The 7,463-nt window shown below is 40.5% G+C and overlaps 1 pseudogene; it reads right to left on the bottom strand.

The window, feature by feature from the left end:
- Positions 1 to 976: 976 nt before the first annotated feature.
- LOC128589193 (pre-mRNA-splicing factor CWC22 homolog) lies at positions 977 to 3,193 on the bottom strand (annotated as a pseudogene).
- Positions 3,194 to 7,463: the final 4,270 nt, after the last annotated feature.

Raw genomic sequence — 7,463 nt, 5'->3', positions numbered from 1 at the left:
GACAAACTTTTGAATATGATAGGAAAATAAAATCTCTTTTATAATTAAAATGTATATAATTTTCATACTTCATTAAAATGCCATTACATGGTTACAAGTCTGCATTAGATGTATCCTCTAATCATTATAGATTTTAGTGATGGTGTAAATACCTATGACCTTTGGCAACATGCTATAAATGCTATAAATTATGTAAATTAAAAAACATTTTATTTTATTTTTTTGTTTTTTTTCTTTTTCAATGAGTATTTGATTATTTTATTCACAAAATATAAGCAAGACTTACATCCTGTTCTGGTGAAACTGTTCACTTCAACTAATTTTAAAGGAAGAGCCTTGAGATGTATCAATTATAAAACAAGTTATAAACAAAACATTTCAAAATTTACAAATACGAATCAATCCTTAATACAAGAATTCTCTACAAAATTCACCGATCAATGTAAAAAATAATCTGTTTCAACCTAACGTAAGGCATGCCCAGTTTATGCCATTTTGTAGAATTGTTTTTGCTTTGTGGGAGACTTTTCTCTTTGCAGATCCTGATTTTTCCTTGATGTTCTGGAATGTTCGGCGTATCTGCTAGATTTTCCCCAGTCCCTCTCTGCACCATTCCGATACCTATCTTCATCACTTCTAGAGCCTGCATGCTTTCTGTCTGTTTCCCTTGACTTTGATCTATATCTTCTTCTAAACTTTTCACTGTCCTTATTTCAATGTCTGTGCTTCTCATTTTCAGAAGAATTTCTTCTCTCTCCTCTTTTCTTTTTGTGATCACCACATTTGTTCTTCAAATCTCTGTGCATTTCTTGATCTCTGTCATTCACAACTCCACTGTCATTATTTCGTTCAGGGGGAACACTTCTGTCCGACATGCACTTTGTTATGGGGTCTCTCCCATTTGAATCTCTTGAATTTCCATCCCTCTGTTTTTCTGCCCATCTGTCTCAGTCCTTGTTTACTGGTGCCTGTGTTGTCACCTTCTTTCTTCATGTTTTCTATCATTTGTTTGTTGGCTCCTGATCAATTTATCTACTTCTTTACTTCTGGTCTTCTGTTGTCTCTTTTGCCTTATATCTTTAGCTGAGGCAGAGCTGTGACTGCTGGTCGATGAAGAATCGTTCTCTTCACTGGAAGACTCTGAGCTGATATGGCTGCTGGTCAGAATCAGAGTTGGAGGAGTCAAACTCTGAAGAGGACACTGAAAGAGGAAGAAGATGGGGAGGATTTATTTTTCTCAACATCTGGTTTCTGGGCCACGATGGCATATTTTCGAGATGTTCACACAATTCATCCATTAAACCCCCCAGACCTACCGAAGTAAAGAAGTTGATGGCAAACTGAGTCTTTCTTGGATTATCTCAGGGTAATAATCCTTCAAAGAATGGCTGTAGAGTTTCATTCTTTAATCTCCCATGAAGTTTAGGGAGACCCATATATTCACATGGTTCCTGAAAAAATATTTTGACAAAAATTCAACTGGAGGATGTGGTGGTTTCTTCCCTCAGTTTTATACATTCAACAACACTCCATGGAAGGGAATCAGTGTACAAAAGATGAGCAAACATCTTAGCAACATTTTTCAATTGGTTTGTTTCCAAGCGATGGATGGTATTATCTTGTTCTTTGAATATACTTTCAAAGGATTCCATGTACTTTTTTTTTTAGCATACAAAATCTCCCAGCTAATAAGCCAAAAAATTTCTCATATGTCCTTTGCTGAGCACAACAATCAAGTATCATGCTGCAGAGTTCTTTGGTTTGACTTTCAGGGAATTCCATGTTCAGCAATTTGTGAGCACATTCTTCAAAATCTACACTTGACCGAATAGCAAGATATATCGTACGACGAAATGAGACCAGACTACTTTCTGTTTTGTTGTGAATAGTCACTTTTGGTCCTTCTTCATCTTCTTCCCCCTCTTCTTCCTCCTCTTCCTCACTACTTCCAGCATCTTGGTCTGTGTTTGAATCACTGTCTCCTTCATCAAGAATTTCCTTCTTAATAGTTTTGTACTTCTCTTCATTCTCCATAAAATTAGGATCCATCTGGAACACATTAAGAACCTCTTCTGGATTGTAGTCATCCACCAAAGGGAGCATATGGGTGAACTGATCATCTTCCTCCACTAAGTCAAGTCCTTCTAGGATAATGGGTGGTCCTTGAATCCATCCTTCTGTACAGTGAATATCACTTCAATCATATATTGAACTCTCTTATCAATTTCAGACTCATGCAGAATGTTTCAAAGGTGTTCAAATATAGCATTGATTCCTCTTGGTGACACTTGTGTTAATTTCAGGCCACATTCCTTGAGAAAACCGATAGCTACTTCAACACTATCATTTGTTGGTCTTTCCAGGAGCAAAGTGAGCATCTCTAAGCATAACACCTCGTGTGCCACATTTTGGTTAATAAGATGTGCCACAAATTCTGAAGCAGTCAGGCAAAGTTACTTCTCATTTCTTCGATATCCTTTTCAAAAATTAAGAATTAACCTTCTGAGGATTAATTCTAGAATCTGTGGGAATTTTGAGTTGATCATTGCCACTACTGCTGCATAAACATGGGTGAATATTGGAGATGCACTCTGTGCTTGTAAAATAGATCTGGACAGCAGACCTCTTCATCGAACTATATTTTCTTGAAGAAGCTCTTGAATAATAAACCTGAGATTGCTAATGTTGACTTTGTTGATAAGACCATTGATCGGCTTCTTTAGGGCCTCTGGTATGCTGAGCTGCTTTTATCTGTAATCTGTTCTCGCATCATCCTGACCTTTGCAGGGGGAATGTAGGCTCCACCAGTGGGAGTCAGGAGAGGATCTGATTCCTCTTTTCTCTTCTTTGCAGGAGGTTCATCCTGAGCAGAGGAACTCTGGGTTGATGATGGTTCTGGGCTTCTTCTCCCAGGAGATGGAGATGTCCGTGACCATTTCCGATCCGCATTTCTTTCTCTTTCTCTGCGTATTTCTCAGTCTCTATTTCGTGACTCCATGCTGCCATCAGGAGGATGTCCTCTTCTCAAATGCCCATTGTCTGACCTGCTATAATCAAAGTAATCTCTATCCCATGGGAATCTTTCTTATTCTACATATCTGTTTTCTGGAGAGGAGGTTGCCTAATATGAATTATGGTTTTCCTTTCCGTCATGACCAGAAGAATGTTTTATCTGTGCCACGCCACTTTTCATTTTCTGTTACAGTTGACAAATAAATCAAAGATTCCTCAAACTGGTCCCAGTACTCAATGGTCTGATTCCTTGACAGTTGCCTTCTTCTGTCTGCAAATATCACCTGAAGGTCCACTGTGCTGCTGTTACGCTGGATATGCATCACTTGGCTTTGATGGTTCTGTGGGCTGTTTTGGTTTTCTTGGACTTGGGCACTTGATCGAACTGCCTTGGGAGATCTTGGGCCGGTGTGTGCAGACAACTTTGGGCATTGTCTGGGGCCCCGGTCTGAGAAGCCGAGCCAGAAAGGAGCTAATATCGTTCAGCTGTGGGCTGCCCGCATAGGTGCTGTGGGGGAGCTGCCCCTGCATGTTGCAGCATGGGGATCATCCAGGATACCCTGGGCCTAAAAAAAAATTTTAAATATGAGACCTTGCAAAGTTGATCTCATTAGAGAATATTATGTAAATTAATCCTTGAAAAATACAAAGCAACATAATTTTTACTTGATCTTATCAAGTAGTCAAGAGACTAATTGCAAGTTATTCTTATGCTATAGCAAGGAGTTATCGCTGTTTCTTTGTGTGTGTGTTTGTAATCTGACTGAAAACTTTCTGAGAGTGCTAGACAACCTACTGAGACAAGATGATGGTAGTGATGACAGGAAAAGTGTGCTTCAAGGTGATGGTTTTGTCATTATGCTTTGAAAACATTTAGGGAATTCAAGCATGTGGAATTTTCCAGAGGCTCCTACTAAATAATATTGGAAACAATCTTGCTTCCCTCCCCTAAAAGAGATATAATATGGCATATTTCTCTGAGGAACTAAATTTACAGAGAAGTAATTAGGTTACTATGAAAGATTAAATTATTCCCAGTAAATATTTCCCATCCACAACCCCACTTTATTAACATTAATAACGTGTTTTGGCCAACAAAATTTGGATTAAATAACAATGCACTAGTTTTGAGGCTAGAAGTAAAAAGGCATTACATGCTTCTGCTTATCCCTTTGTGAGAGTCTAATCTCTGTCCTAAGAACAGGCTCCAAATACTAATAGCTGCTACCCCTCCCACCTTGGCCTCTGCCAACCTATAGAGCAGAACTGAACTTGACCCTCCAGCTAGAGCCAGACCCACTATCCTGAAACCATCAGCTCTGTCAGGCTGAGCCCACACTAGATCAGCAGACACATGTTCAACCATGCTATCTTTTGAGCATGAGAAGGACTTGCTGTCAAAAGCCACTGAGATTTGGGATAGTTTGTTATGTAGCAGTATTTTGACAATAACTGACTAATATATTTGCTCCTCTGGAATACCATACAGAGGTAATGTTACATTTGAAGTAGCTTTTAGTATACATATGGGAAAATAATCCATGGCTTCTGATTAGAACCTGGTAATTGATGAGTAGGAATGAGAAATGTGGATGTGGGGACCAGGTCAGGCCAAGTTTCTAGCGTGTTTCTGGCAGCTGTGTGACTGACATACTTTATCTCTGAATTTGACTTTCTCATCTGTACAATACGATACAATAAGAATCCCTGCGGTGAGCAAGATAGCGCACCTTAAGCAGCGCAGTGCCAGCGTCCAATAGTGAAGCCTGCACAGCAATCTTCTCATGGTTTTTCACTGTGCTATAAAATCAGCATATAATGAATCGCCAGGTTATATATTGCCATATTATCAGCTGAATGGACCTTTTCTTCCAAATTTGTTAAACAAGCTCCCTGTCCCTGGTTCTCTACCTCTTATTCTGAAGTTTTTGTGAACTCCTGTAGGATCTATTTTCATGGATACTTCTGTCCTGAATTCTTGTTCTTATCGGGCTCGCTCCTGTTTTATCAATCCTGACTTTCTTCTTTCTCAGCTTTATGACAGCCAGCCATGAAACTTATCTCCTTTTTTTTATTTCTATGAAAAAAACACTCAAATTTCTGTGTATAGCAAAACTTATTGAAGGGTTAGATGAGAGAGAAGCTATTTATCTCAAAGAAAAGAAGCAATTTACATTTGATTTTACCGTAACTCGGTTCTTTAAAGTCTTCTGGTTTTCCTGCTGCCAGAACTCCCTGTTGACAACAGTACCCCTCCGGTCAAGCCTTTGGCCGCGTTGTCCGTTCCTTCCCCCTCTCCTCCTTCCCCATTTTCTTTCTGTTTTTTCATAATCCCCTTCTCATGCAAAACAACTTAGCTATCTCTTTCTTTTGCTCATCTCTTATTTTATCAAATAGTCACATAACATGTTTTTATGAGGCATATTTTCCCTAATACTAAAATATAACACTTCCAGCCCCACATGCAATTGTTAAAGATGATAAGACATCCAGGCAAAGCGAGACATGACTGGAGGTACTGAACTATCTAAAAACTAAAATGACGTACGAGAACAGAGGCGAATTTGCCACCAAAGTATAAGAAATGAAAAACTTTAGAGGAAAACATTGCCTGTCCAAGTGCTGTTGAGCAAAGGAGACTCTACTGTATTGCTTTAGTTCTGTTCATGTATTCATTCATTTGTTCATTTTCATTCATTCATTCATTTATATTCTCCCCCAAAAGATAAAATTGAAATTCTTCCATAGCAGCCATAACTGGTTGTCTTCCCTTAGGACTTGGAATCAGGCAGTGTGGTTACATCTGACTGGAGATAGCCTTTCACAGGCAACGATTTACACCCAAAGGTTGTATGTATTTAACAAGAATTTTATATTCTACAAGGCTTATGGCATTTGAGGTACGCAACAGAAAAAAGGTACATGACCCAACAAAAGCTATTGTTTCCTTGAGGAGTTCTATATCGCATATTGTCATCTCTGATGGACCCTTCTCTCCTGGTGAAATTTTTCTAGTAATAGCCTTAATGTGTCTTACATAAACAATGTCACTCACTTTCATAATTGCCTCTAACTGGTGAATGTTAAGATTTGGGGGTCAAAGTAACCCAATGTATTCCTTCACTTTCACTATCCTTTGTATCACTAATCTTATTTCAAGAGTTTGAAATTTGAGCTACATATAGGAGATGGGCGTTCAGCTTACTCAGAGTTCTCAAGTGGTAAGAAGAACACGATTCCCAATATGTACCTGTATGTGTGTTCATTCATTTAGCGGCATTTGTGCAACACTTTGTGCCAAAGCTCTCTGCCAGGCCCTGGGGCTATAAAAATAAAGAATCCATCACCCTTTCCTTCAGGTGTTTGGAAGTCTAGATGAAGGAAGGAGGATCCAGACCATCGGGACGCCTGGTCAGTGCTGTTTGAGAACTGTGCCCAGGATGCTCAGAGACACAAGAGAGTCAGCAGACTCTTAGGCCACTGGCAGAGCACAGGGAGAAGAGACTGCAGCCAAGGGAAACTTGAGGAGATAGGTAAAGTTTGAGCTGAACTTCAGGAAAGATTGGATGTTTGCCAGGTGGCTGAGACCCACTCAGCCATGTGCCAGGCACAGAGGAGGGACAGTGTGTATCTGGTTCAGTGCCTGAGGCAGAGTGAACTCTGGGGCTGAGAAGGTAGGTCAGGCTACCCACTAAAGTCTTGCATCTGGCACTATGAGTTCGGGTTTTAGCATAAATGAACAGCTAATGAAGGATCTTAAAGAAAGTAGGAGGTGCCCTGGTTCAGTTTGTGCGTGCTCAGGAGAGATCATTGAGGGTACAACCACATGCCCTCAGAGGTCTCCGGGTTTTTGCCAGCTGTGTAACCCACTGGTGCTTTCCCGGCCTGTCTGGGAAGTGCTCAGCCTCCACTCGGTACCAGTGAGCACACATAGACAACACTGTCCTCGCAGTGTTCGGAGGCTGAGATGTGACTGGCACAGGGAGAGTTCACTCCCCACCCCCAAACAAGGACAGTATCTCTCTAGCGCGTGTCCCTCTGGCTTGGGTCTGAGCAGAAATGGTCTTATCATCTGCTTTAAGACGTAATCGTGGGAATTTTTTAAGCCTCTTTCAGAGCTGACTTCATGTCTTGAACATTCTCAACCCTGTTTTAACATCTTCATTTCCTGCAAAATGCTGCTCGTATACATTTGTTAAAGTAATTGCTGTTGCTGTCATCACCAATTCGCTTCCCCTGGGTGTCTTTCTGGGGACTGTTGGTCCAGTGTGCTGCTGGAAGCAATATTCGCATTTCTTTCATAAGGCATCAGCACTGTGAGCATAGGTACCAGTTCTGCAACCAGCCCTTGTGGGCACAGGGAGGGAGTAGGATTCAGTACACCGGTGCCATTCAATGAATTGTTAAATAGTACAAAGCATCCTGAGAGGGGGCTTCAGTCCTGAAAGGAG

Source organism: Nycticebus coucang, chromosome 1 (assembly GCF_027406575.1).
Source record: "Nycticebus coucang isolate mNycCou1 chromosome 1, mNycCou1.pri, whole genome shotgun sequence".
NCBI lineage: Eukaryota > Metazoa > Chordata > Mammalia > Primates > Lorisidae > Nycticebus > Nycticebus coucang.
Note: the sequence above shows the minus strand (reverse complement) of the source record. Positions and strands in the feature narration are given on the sequence as shown.